This window comes from Scyliorhinus canicula, chromosome 3, assembly GCF_902713615.1.
Source record: "Scyliorhinus canicula chromosome 3, sScyCan1.1, whole genome shotgun sequence".
Classification (NCBI taxonomy): Eukaryota; Metazoa; Chordata; class Chondrichthyes; order Carcharhiniformes; family Scyliorhinidae; genus Scyliorhinus; species Scyliorhinus canicula.
The window spans coordinates 49344328-49357021 of record NC_052148.1 but is presented as its reverse complement, the minus strand read 5'-3'; the positions used below and the strand labels follow the sequence as shown (position 1 = coordinate 49357021).

The following is a 12694-nucleotide window of genomic DNA, read 5'->3' as shown; positions in this document are numbered from 1 at the left end:
TGTAAATGGTGGTAAAGAAAGCATATGGCATGCTTTCCTTCATAGAGTGGTGTATCGAGTATAAAAGCTTGAAAATTATGTTGGTTACATAGAACGTTGGTTAGGCCACATTTGGAATACTGTGTCCAATTCTGGTCACCGCACTACCAGAAGGATGTGGAGGCTTTGGCGAGAGTACAGAAAAGGTTTACCAGGGCGTTGCCTGGTACGGAGGGTATTAGCTATGAGGAGAGATCAAATAAACTGGGATTGTTCTCCCTAGATACGGAGGCTGAGGGACGACTTGATAGATGTTTATAAAATTATTAGGGGTATAGATAGGGTGAACAGTTGGAGGCTTTTTCCCAGGGCGGAAATGACAATTACAAGGGGGCACAAGTTCAAGGTGTGGGGAGAAAGGTTCAGTGGGGATGTGCGTGCGAGGCAAGTTTTTTTTTAAACAGAGGGTGGTGGTGGCCTGGAATGCAATGCCACGTGAGGTGGTTGAGGCAGATACGTTAGCAACCTTTAAGACTTATCTGGATAGGCACGTGAACAGACAGGGTTTAATAGGATACAGGCGGTTGGTCTAGATAGGACACGTGATCGGCACAGGCTTGGAGGGCCGAAGGGCCTGTTCCTCTGCTGTATTGTTCTTTGTAACAAGGGACAGGTTGCCATGTTGGGGAGAGGTGGGGTTATGTTGGGGTAAGTCAAGGGAACTGGAAAACACCAAACTACAAAAATCAGGGGGGGGGGGGGGGGGGGGTCAAGATGGAGGGGAAAGACCACAGCCTAAAGTTGCTGAATTAATGTTGAATCCAGAGGTTGTAACGTGCCTAATCAGAATATGAGCTGTTGTTCTTCCAGTTTGCATTGAACCTCCCTGGAATACTTCAGCAGGCCTAGGATGGACATGTGGGCATGAGAGCAAGATGGTGAGTTGAAATGGCAAGCAACCTGAAGGTTAAGGTCATGCCAAAGATGCTCAGCAGGGCGGTCACCCAGTCTGCGTTTAGTCTCCCCAGTGTACAGGAGACTGCATTGGGAGCATGAAATACAGTCAACCAAGTTGAAGGAGGTGCAAGTGAAATACCGCATCACCTGAAAGGAATGTTTGTGCCCTTGGACAGTGAGGAGGGAAGAGGTAAAGAGGCAGACGTTGCACCTTCTGCAATTGTATGGGAATGGGATGGAAGCTTGAGGTATTTATAAATCTGGTAAATACATGGTGTGCTTCCTCAAAGGCAAAAATATCCTTCCTGAGGTATACTGCCCAGCAAGGAAAAATGAGGAGCTTAACTAATCCTCAGCCACAATTTACTTTTGTCACTATAACTCAAAATATCTGAAAATACAAGTTGTGAGTGCGCAGGGCTATTTGTTCCTTTCATCCCTCGGTTTACCATTAATAATGGATGGCAATAACAGTCCAGGTGCTTTGCAAGTCTGTCTTCTATTAAGACACTTCTGAAAACTTGCTTTTCCAGCCAAGCTTGTTTTGTCAAATTTTGCATAACAATGCTGCAGTGAAGCATCTTGGAATGTTTCACTGCACTAAAGGTTGGATATAAATAAAAGCTGTTGTATTATATTTTGCAATTTCTTTGAACTTTTCAATGTTTTATTCACATGATCAAGTACTTGAAATGATCAAGTACTACTTAAAAGCACCAAACGACAACCACGGTAGTTGGAAAAACTCCCCTCCCTAAATTATTTTTCCAAGTCAGCCAAAAATAAATGCATCTAACCTTGAGGCTAGATTAGGTTCCACTCAAGCCTCCGATCATCTTACCTTATCCAATTATAAGTATAACCCTAACCCGCTCTTCCCTTTTCCTTTACGTGCCTCAATCACTCCCTGTGGTAGCGAATTCTATATTCTTCCCACTCAGTGCAAAAGAGTTTGTTATATTGATGGCCTCTCATTTTGCTCTTCCGCACAAGGCTTTGAAAGCAGACCAAGGCAGGCCAGCAGCACGGTTCAACGAGTATGATACATTTAGACATGGCTGCAGTGACCAGGGATGGGGAACTGAATGCCCAAGGGTGTTCAATATTTAGGAAGAACAGACAAAAGGGAAAAGGCGGTGGAGTGGCAGTGCTAGTTAGAGGAAATTAACGTAATAGTGAGGAAGGCTCCAACAATGTGTAATCGGTATGGGTAGAGCTGAGAAACACCAAGGGGCAAAAATCATTAGCGGGCATCGTATATTGACACCCAAAACTGCAGTAGTGATATTCAAACTGGCAATAAACAGGAAATTAGAAATGCATGCAATAAAGGAATATGTGTAATTATGGGCGACTTTAATCTGCATCTAGATGGGAATATCAAATTTGGATGGATTTGTTTATTGTCACGTGTACCAAGGTATAGTGAGAAGTATTTTTCTGCATGCAGCTCATGCAGATCATTTAGTAAATGAAAAAAAAATACGTAATAGGGCAACACAAGGTACACAATGTAAATACATAGACACTGACATCGGGTGAAGCATACAGGAGTGTAGTATTAATCAGATCAGTCCATAAGAGGGTCGTCTAAGAGTCTGGTAACAGCGGGGAAGAAGCTGGTTTTGAATCTGTTCATGTGCATTCTCAGACTTTTGTATCTCCTCCCTGATGGAAGAAGTTGGAAGAGTTAGCCGGGTGGGAGGGGTCTTTGATTATGCTGCTCGCTTTCCCATGGCAGTGGGAGGTGTAGATAGAGTCCATGAATGAGAAACGGGTTTGTGTGGTGGACTGGGTGGTGTTCACAACTCTCTAAAGTTTCTTGCAGTCTTGGGCAGAGCAGTTGCCATGCCAGGCTGTGATGCAGCCAGATGGGATGCTTTTATGTCACAATAATTTGTGGCAGCACGGTAGCATTGTGGATAGCACAATCGCTTCACAGCTCCAGGGTCCCAGATTCGATTCCAGCTTGGGTCGCTGTCTGTGTGGAGTCTGCACATCCTCCCCGTGTGTGCGTGGGTTTCCTCCGGGTGCTCCGGTTTACTCCCAGTCCAAAGATGTGCAGGTTAGGTGGATTAGCCATGATAAATTGCCCTTAGTGTCCAAAATTGCCCTTAGTGTTGGGTGGGGTACTGGGCTTATGGGGATAGGGTGGTGTTGACCATGGGTAGGATGCTCTTTCCAAGAGCTGGTGCAGACTCGATGGGCCGAATGGCCTCCTTCTGCACTGTAAATTCTATGTAATTCTAATACATTATTCCAGGAGTATATGTGGGATGGTTTTCTGGGTCAATACGTTGAGGAACTAGAGAGCAGGCCATCTATACTGGATACTGTGTAATGTGAATGGAATCATTGGCAATCTAGTTGTGAGAGGCCCCTTGGGGGTGAGTGACCATTATATGTATTAGTATTTTATCAAGTTGGAGGGTGAAGTTGTTGGTTCTGAGATAAGAGTCCTGGATCTTAATAAAGGAAACTACAATGCGAGTTAGCCTTCATAGATTGGGGAGAGTTGCTTGAAGGGATGACAGAGGACAGGCAATGGCAAACATTCAAGGAGTGCATGGGAGAACTGCAATAATTGTTTATTCCTGTCTGTCACAATGTAAAATGGGAAAGGTGGCTAATGCATGGCTTACAAGGGAAATTAGGGATAGTATTTGATCCATACAAGTTGGCCAAGAGAAACAAATTGGGAGCAGTTTAAAATTTGGCAAAGAAGGACCAAGGGATTGAATAAGATGGTGAAAATAGAGTACAAGAGTAAAGTTGCAGGGAACATTAAAAACTGGCTGTAAAATTTCTATATGAAGAGAAAAAATTGGTGAAGACAAATGTAGGTCCTTTACGGTCAGAGATGGGGAATGCATAATAGGGAAGAGCTGAACATCTAAACACATACTTTGGTTCTGTCTTTACAAAAGAGGGGACCAAAAATGTTGGGGAACACAGGGTTTAGTAAGAGAGAAGAACTGAAGGAGATCAGTATTAGTGTAGAAATGGTGTCGGAGAAATTGATGAGATTGAAGGCTGATATATCACCAGGGCCTGATAATCTACATTCTAGAGTACTTAAGAAATAGACTAAGATTAGATTTATTTTCGCGTGTACTGAGGTACAGTGAAAAGTATTGTTCTGCCTGCAGTCCAGGCAGATCATTTCATACATTAAAAACATAGGACATATGATAAATACACAATGTAAATACAGATGCAATGGGTGCTGCAACAGTAGAGAAGATGCGTAGAGATCAGTTTAGTCTATAAGAGAACCATTCAGGAGTCTGCCAACAGCGGGGAAGAAGCTGTTTTTGAATCGGTTGGTGCATATTTTCAGACTTTTGTATCTTCTGCCCGATGGAAGAGGTTGGATGAGAGAATAACCCGGATGGGAGGAGTCTCTGATTATGCTGCCTGCTTTCCCAAGGCAGCGGGAGGTGTCGACAGAGTCAATGGATGGACGCCAGGATCACGTGATCGACTGGGCTGTGTTTACGAAACTCTACGGTCTTGGGCCAAGTATTGCCATACCACGCTGTGATGCAGCCAGATAGGATGCTTTCTATGGTGCAGTTGTAATAATTGGTAAGAATCAATGTGGGCATGCCGAATTTCCTTAGTTTCCTGAGGTATAGGCGCTGCTGTGCTGGACGTAGCACTGACATGGGTGGACTGGGACAGATTATTGGTGATGTTCACACCTAGGAATGTGAAGCTGTCAATCATCTCCACCACAGCACTATTGATACAGACAGGGGCATGTCTGAAACTTTGCTTCTTGACATCGCTGGCCAGCTCCTTAGTTTTGCTGACATTGAGGGGGAGACTGTTGTCATTGCACCATGCCACCACGTTTTCTATCTCCCTTCTGTACTCTTGACTCTGTTGTTTGAGATCTGACCCACTATGGCCGTGTCATCAGCAAACTTGTAGATGGAGTTGGAGCTGAATTTTGCAACACAATTTTATGTGGATGAGGAGTACAGTAGGGGGCTAAGTACCCAGCGTTGCTGGGCCCCGGTATTGAGGACTATTGTGGAGGACACGTCGTTGTTTATCCTTACTGATTGTAGTCTATGGATCAGGAGGTCGAGGATCCAATTGACAAGGTCAAGGTCAGGTACTAGGATTTGGAGTTCGGATTTGAGCTTGGCTGGGATTATGGTGTTGAAGGTGGAGCTGTAGTCAATGAATAGGAGTCTGACGTAAGAGTATTTGTTGCTGAGATGCTCCAGGGATGCGTGTAGGGCCAGGGAAATATCTGTTGTGGACTGGTTGTGGCGGTATGTGAATTGCAATGGAGCAAGGCAGTCTGGAAGTATGGAGTTGATGTCTTATGACTACCGCACAAAGCACTTCATGATGATCGATATCAGGGCCACCGGATGATAGCCATTGAGGCACGTTGCCTGGTTCCTGGGCACCAGTGTGGTAGTGGTCTTGAAGCAGGTGGGAACTTCAAAACAGAGTAGGGAGAGGTTGAAGATGTCTGCGAACACAGCCAGTTGGTCCGCGCAGGATCTGAGTGCATGACCAGGGACTCCATCAATATGTGAGTCTCTTTGGTTGAAACCTGAAGCCAAAAACTTTGCAGCATTCGCTAAAGCTGATGATGGGAAAGACTGGCACTTAATACAGGATATGATTGAAGAGATGGTTGTTTGGTCTTTGTCATGTTGTGGTTTATGCAAGGTTGAACTTCCGAGGTTGTAACTGTAGGTATGGGTGTGACCATAGGAATGAGTGTGACCGAGGCTATTGTGACAGTTGACAGCGGTTTGTTGCCTTCATGCTCAAAACGAGCATAGAATGCATTGAGTTCTTCGGGGAGGGGAGCTCTGTTGCCAGAGATTCTATTTAGCTTTGCTTAGTACCCTGTTGATTGTTTAAGCTTTGCCGCAACCGACAAGTGTCCATGTCATTAGTCTGGGACTCTAGCTTTGTCTGGTATTGTCTCTTGGTACCCCTGATGGCTTTACAGAGGTCATCCCTAGATATCTTGTATCGGTCAAGGTCACCTGTTTTGAACCCCTCAGATCTGGACTGCAGTAGGGAGTGGATCTCCCTGTTATTCCATGGTTTCAGGTTGGGGAACGCATATGCTACCTTCTTGGGCACACAAATAGTATATGCATTAGTGGTCACCTTCGATGATTTTATAGACTCTGGAAAATTTCCTGCAGGTTGGAGCATAGCTAATGAAAACTCCACTATTTAAAAAGGGAGGTAGAGAGAAAACAGGGAAGTATAGACCAGTCAACCTGATGTCGGTAGTGGGGAACATTCTACAACCTTTATCAAAGATTTTATAGGCGAGCACTTGGAAAATAGTGGCAGAATCAAACAGACTCAGCATGATTTATGAAGGGGAAATCATGCTTGAATTCTACTGGAGGATGCACCCAGTAGTTGATGATGGGGAGCTAGCGGATGTGGTATTTTGCCACACAGTTTTATGTGGATGAGGAGTACAGTAGGGGGCTAAGTACCCAGCGTTGCTGGGCCCGGTATTGAGGACTATCGTGGACGACACATCATTGTTTATCCTTACCGATTGTGGTCTATGGATCAGGAAGTAGAGGATCCAGTTGACGATGGAGGAGCCAGGTCCTAGGCTTTGGAGTTCGGATTTGAGCTTGGCTCGGATTATGGTGTTGGACTTTCAAAATGCATTTGTCAAAGTTCCGCATAAGAGATTAGTGCATAAAGTTAGGGCGGCTCAGTGGTTAGCACTAGTGCTTCACGCGCCAAGGACCCGGGTTCGATCCCAATCAGTGTGGAGTTTGCACATTCTCCCCGTGTCTGCGCAGGTCTCACCCACACATCTCAAATGTTTTGCAGGGTAGGTGGATTGGTCATGGCAAATTGCCCCCTAATTGAGAAAGAAAATAATTGGGTACTCTAAAAAGCAAATGGGATTAGGGGTAGTTTATTGATAGAAAACTGGTTGGCAGACAGGAAACAAAGAATAGGAATTAACAGGTCTTTTTCAAATTGGCAGGCAGTGACTAGTGGGGTACCACAGGCATCATATTATATATTAATGATTAAGATGAGGGAATAAAATCTTATATCTCCAATTGAAATCCTTCAGTGTGATTTGAATGAGTGGGCAAATGAATGGCAGATGCAGTGTAATTTGAAGAAATTAGAGGTTATCCACTTTGGTATAAAAAAAACGAGAAGACAGACTATTATCTGAATGGCCATAAATTAGGGGAATGTGCAACAAAACCAGGTTGCATACAGTCACTGAAGGTAAGCATGCAGGTACAGAAGGGCAGTGAGACATCAAATGGTATGTTGACCTTCAAAACAAGAGGATTCGAGTACAGGAGCAGGGGTGTCATGCTGCAATTATACAGGGCCTTGGCGAGGCCACACCTGGAATAGTGTGCGCAGTTTTGGTCTCCATATCTGAGGAAGGATCTACAGGGAGTGCAGCCAAGGTTTACCAGACTGATTCCTGGGATGGCAGGACTCACTTATGAGGAGATTGAATCGGTTAGGATTGTATTTGTTAGAATTCAGATCTCCTAGAAACCTATAAGATTTTAACAGGACGGGGCAGTAGCACAGTGGTTAGCACTATTACTTCACAGCTTCAGGGACCCAGGTTCGAATCACAACTTGGGTCACTGTCTGTGCAAAGTCTGCACATTGTATCTGCATGGGTTTCCTCCGGGTGCTCCTGTTTCCTCCCACAGTCCAAAGATGTGCGGGTTAGGTGGATTGTTCACACTAAATTGCCCTGTACGGTCCAAATGTTAGGTGGGGTTGTTGGGTTACGGGGATAGGATGAAGACGTGGGCTTAGGTAGGGTGCTCTTTCAGGGGCCAATGTAGACTTAATGGGCCGAATGGCCTCCTTCTGCACTGTAAATTCTCTGATCCTAGGACTAGACTGGGCAGATGCAAGGAGGCTGTTCCCGATGCTGTGTGCGTCCAGAACCAGGGTCACAGTCTGAGGATACAGGGTAAACCATTTAGGATAGAGATGAGGAGAAATTTCTTCTTCCAGTGTGATCAGCCTATGGAATTAGTTACCACAGGAATTAGTTTCAGCCAAAACATTGTATGTTTTCAAGAAGCAGTTAGCTATAGCCCTTAGGGCAAACGGGATCAAAGGATGTTTGGGGGGGGGGGGGGGGGGGGGGGGGGGGGGGAGAGGAAAGAGAGCAGGATTAGGCTATTGAGTTGGATGATCAGTCATTTCCTTCCCACTTACTACCTCAGGTTCAATCTAAAGTGCATCATCTCAGCATAATCACAGTGAGTGGGAGATTTAAACACCACATGCTCAACAAAACGGTCTACTTTCAGATCTGGAACAAAGCCACATTTCATCTTATTCCGACTGCAACCTTAATCCATGTTTTTTGTCATCTCTAGACTAGACTACTTAATTTTCTCCTTACAGCATCCCAAGTTCAACCTTGCATAAACCACAACATGACCAAAGACCAACCCATCAGCTCTTCAATCATATCCTGTATAAGTACCAGTCTTCCCCATCACCAGCTTTAGCGAATCCTGCAAAGTTTGGCTTCAGGTTCCTATCATACAGACTCGCATACTGAAAGTTGACATCAGGAACACAGAATTATAACAGCTTTTGAGGTAAACTCAAAAACGTGCCCACCTAGAAATTACTTAAAATAGCGGTACAGGCTGAGAAGGCTCAACAAACTTCAAAGATACAAACCTGAGGGATCCTGATCGTTGATAATGGACATTGATAACTAATGTCAAATCTGAAGTATGATGTGGAGATGCCGGAGTTGGACTAGGGCGACCACAGTAAGAAGTCTTACAACACCAGATTAAAGTCCAGCGGGTTTGTTTCAAATCTCTAGCTTTTGGAGCACTGCTCCTTCCTCAGGTGAATTAACCTAAATCTGAAGTAGTCACATTTAACTCAATTTTCAATTTGTTTCTCGTTCTACAGATGCTGTCAGACTTGCTGAGTATTTCAGCACTTGGTTTTGATTTCAGATTTTCAGTATTCACAGTATTTTGTTTTTACCAAATCTAATTTGCAGTACAGAAAGAGACTGTTCAGCCCATCGAGTCTGCAAAGATCCACTGAAAGAGTAGCCTACCCAGGCCCACTGTATCCCCATAACCCCACCTAACCGCATTCCTGGACACTAAGGGGCAATTTAGAATGGCATGGTGGCACAGTGGTTAGCACTTCTGCCGCACAGCGTCAGGGACCTGGTTCAATTCCGGCTTTGGGTGACTGTATGGAGTTTGCACATTGTGTCTGTATGGGTATCTTCCAGTGCTTCGGTCTCCTCTCACTTTCCAAAGATGTATAGGTTAGCGGATTGGCCATTCTAAATTACCCCTTAGTGTCCAAGAATGCGGTTAGGTGGGGTTATGGGGATACAGTGGGCCTGGGTAGGCTACTCTATCAGTGGGTCTTTGCAGACTCGATGGGCTGAACAGTCTCTTTCTGCATTGCAAGTGACGATAAGACATTGGAGCAGAATTAGGCCATTCGGCCCATCGAGTCTGCTCTACCATTCAATCATGGCTGATATGTTTCTCATCCCCATAACTCCTTATTATTCAGGAACCTATCTGTCTCTGTCTCAGTGACTTGGACTCCACAACCTTCTGCAGCAGAGTTCCAGAGTTCCACAGATTCACCACCCTCTGGCTGAAGAAATTCCTCCTCATCTCGGTTTTAAAGGAGTGTCCCTTCAGTCAAAGGCTGTGCCCTCGGGTTTTAAACTCTCCTACTGGTGGAAACATCTCTATGATTCAGAGGAATGTAGTGAAACAAAATTGGGAACTGGGATTTTTGATTGGCTAATCACTTTCACTCAAGTAAAGCCGCTTAAACAAAGTCATGGGAATACTGGGACAGAAAAACAAAATACAGTACAACTCGAGAGATATTTCTGAGACTGTTAAATTCTGTTCAACCTGCAGAGAAACGTTGAGAGAAAAGTAAATAGACTAACCCAAATTAGAGAAGCTGAAGCTTTACAATCTAGAAAGATAGTTAAGACAGATAGGCAGAGTGGTACGAGGACAGGGGATGTTCAGGAGGTACATGTCTGTTTCCAAATTCTAACCAAAATTTTATTACACTATTTGAGGCATTTCATAGAATAAGCACGACTTTAAATCTAGACAGGAAGAAAGATCAGAAGATACGTACTAAAATGTTTTTAAAATCAGCTATTTAACAAAAAAACTAAAACATGGATAATCTTCTACAAAAGACTCTTGCTTATTTTTAAAAAAAAAGTTCAGTTGCGCCACAAGACAGTTCACATCATGAATGAGATCAATGTTCACACAACCTTTACATGGTCAGAATTTTAGCTGCAGAGGTCCCCCTGAAATAAACATAAATAACCCTCAGCACTTTCTGCGCAGCGCAACAACAAAATCAGTCCAATCGTTTAAACAGAAGACTTCACGGCAGCTAATTCGAAAGCTCCAGCTCAGCAGTCCCAGCGGCACTGGGTGTGAAGAAGAGTTAAACACTCGCAACCAGGGAGAATTGAAAGGCGACCCAAGGGTGGGATTGCAAATCTTTTTTTTAAATGAGAGGTAACTCGCGTGTTTGTGCAAGGCAGGAAACGCTGCCTCCTCTCCGCTCTCGGACACACTCCCCTTTTCAAATCGGCCAAATCCAAGGGGAAGAATAAATAAAAATGTTTATTTTTAAATGTCCAGAGCAGCAAGTGCCTCGGTTAACGGCCATGCGGAGGCATTGGAGCGGGGAGGCACTTGCAAACTTCAACATTTTTTTGTTTTGTTGTTGTTTTTAAGTTCTGTGACTCGAGGCCTAACCTGGGCCTCGGGACCCTAGCCCGCTCGCCCCCCGGCGCCCGAGAGTTTCCCCGGCCCAGGATCGGCCTCGCTTACCGTCGCTTTCCCCTCGATTTTTTTTTCCAGAGAGGAAAGAAGGGAGCTATCCGGCTTGCTCGGTCGCCCTGGAATCTCCCAGCCACCATCCGATCCGATCGGAGCTGTCGCCTGCTGTTTATTTTCTAATTATTATCATTATTCCTCACCCTGGGCTCCTCCGCTCCCCGATTTTTTTTAAGGACACAACATGGCGGTTTCCGAGGCGCATGCGCCCTGCTCTCTGTATATGGCCGGGAGTTTGGGGGGGGGGGGGGGGAGAAGAGAAGAGGTTCGGTTCCGAATGAATTCGGCAATCTCCGGGCCGACTGAGTGCCGCACAGGGTAGACATGCACGCACGAGGCTCCACTTGGCTGCAAGGCACAGTGACAGCCCGCACGTTATGATAATAATCTTTAGTGTCACAAGTAGGCTTACATTAACACTGCAATGAAGTTACTGTCAAAAGCCCTGAGTCGCCACATTCCGGCGCCTGTTCCGATACACGGAGGGAGAATTCAGAATGTCCAAATCGCCCAACAGCACGTCTTTCGGGACTTGTGGGAGGAAACAAGAGCACCCGGAGGAAACCCACGCAGACACGGTGAGAAAGTGCAGGCTCCGCACAGACAGTGACCCAGCCGGGAATCGAACCCGGGGGTCCCAGGTTCGATTCCCGGCTGGGTCACTGTCTGTGCGGAGCCTGCACCTGGGTCAGGCTCTGTGAAACCACTGTGCTGCCGTGCTGCCCAATCAACAACAAATTCTCTGCAAATGTTTTTAAACGCATGGGGTTACCCGTGCCAACCTAGCCCACCCATTTACCTGGCCTCTCGATTCTCTGAATTTACATTATTTCCCAAATAATTGACTTCTTTGCGTTTCGACCACTGGCCAAAATCTTGGTCAATAAACTTTTTTTCCCCTAATATCCTGTCCCCTCCTCCCCTTTAATTCTTTGTGATTGTCACAAATTAGTCACCTCCTTACCACTGGAAAGAATTCACTATTAATTACCTTAACACAAACTTTCATACCATTGAACAAACTGGCACTGGACAAACTGTACAACTACGAAACAGAACACCCGGAGGCCTTGTTCATCATGGCCGAGGACTTCAATAAGACCAACCTCAAGCGTGTACTGCCAAAATTCCACCAGCACATCTCCTGTCCCACCAGGGGCAACAACACTCTTGACTATTGCTACTCAAAAATCAAGGATGCCTGTGAATTGCGCTTTCACGTATCTGATCGTCAGTCCAGAAGTAAAACACTCGAACACGTCAGTAACGAATATTCGTTTATTTACGGCCGGGACAAATCTCTAAGCAGTCGGGTAACCACCTTCGAGAAGTGCCAAAATCCCAGAATAAGGACGGTATTTTTATACATCTTACAGCTTAGGGGTGGTCCCCTTAAATTCCTAGATACACCTATGATTTGGCAAGGATCCAGAACATGTACATATATGGAATTATTCTTCGAGGTCGGGAGGTTATTTTTGACATAATCATTAGCACACGTCACTATCAATATTAATACAAAGGTTTTTGTATCCCATGGCCATCTGGCTTATCTCATTCCAAGGCCCTTCCTTTTACATTTCAATGTTTATTTGTTCCAACTGGTCAAACGAGCTTAATTACGTTATCTCTGCAATAAAGTAACGGTTCCCATTCATTCCATTCTTTGCCTTTTTGACCTCTCTGCTTTCACAGATGCGGGTCAGGCCATTAAATGGAGCCAAGCTACACTCCCTATATTCCATCCCATAACCTTCTGACATCTTTGCTTTCACAGATGCCGGTCAGAACACACTCCCTTTATTTCATCCCTTGACCTGTTGACATCTCTTTCACAGAGCTTTTCAGAACTGTTATATTAA

General features: G+C 45.0%; 1 protein-coding gene across 2 annotated transcripts in view; it reads right to left on the bottom strand.

Moving 5' to 3' along the window:
* Positions 1–11049, bottom strand: part of smad4 (SMAD family member 4) — a 118685-nt gene extending 107636 nt beyond the window's left edge. Inside the window, exon 1 of one of the 2 annotated variants that reach the window (XM_038790520.1) lies at positions 10976–11049. The gene's annotated coding sequence lies outside the window, so the exon portion shown is untranslated. Of the gene's footprint in view, positions 1–10826 lie in introns of both variants that reach the window. The other variant, XM_038790519.1, reaches the window with a different exon arrangement.
* Positions 11050–12694: the final 1645 nt, after the last annotated feature.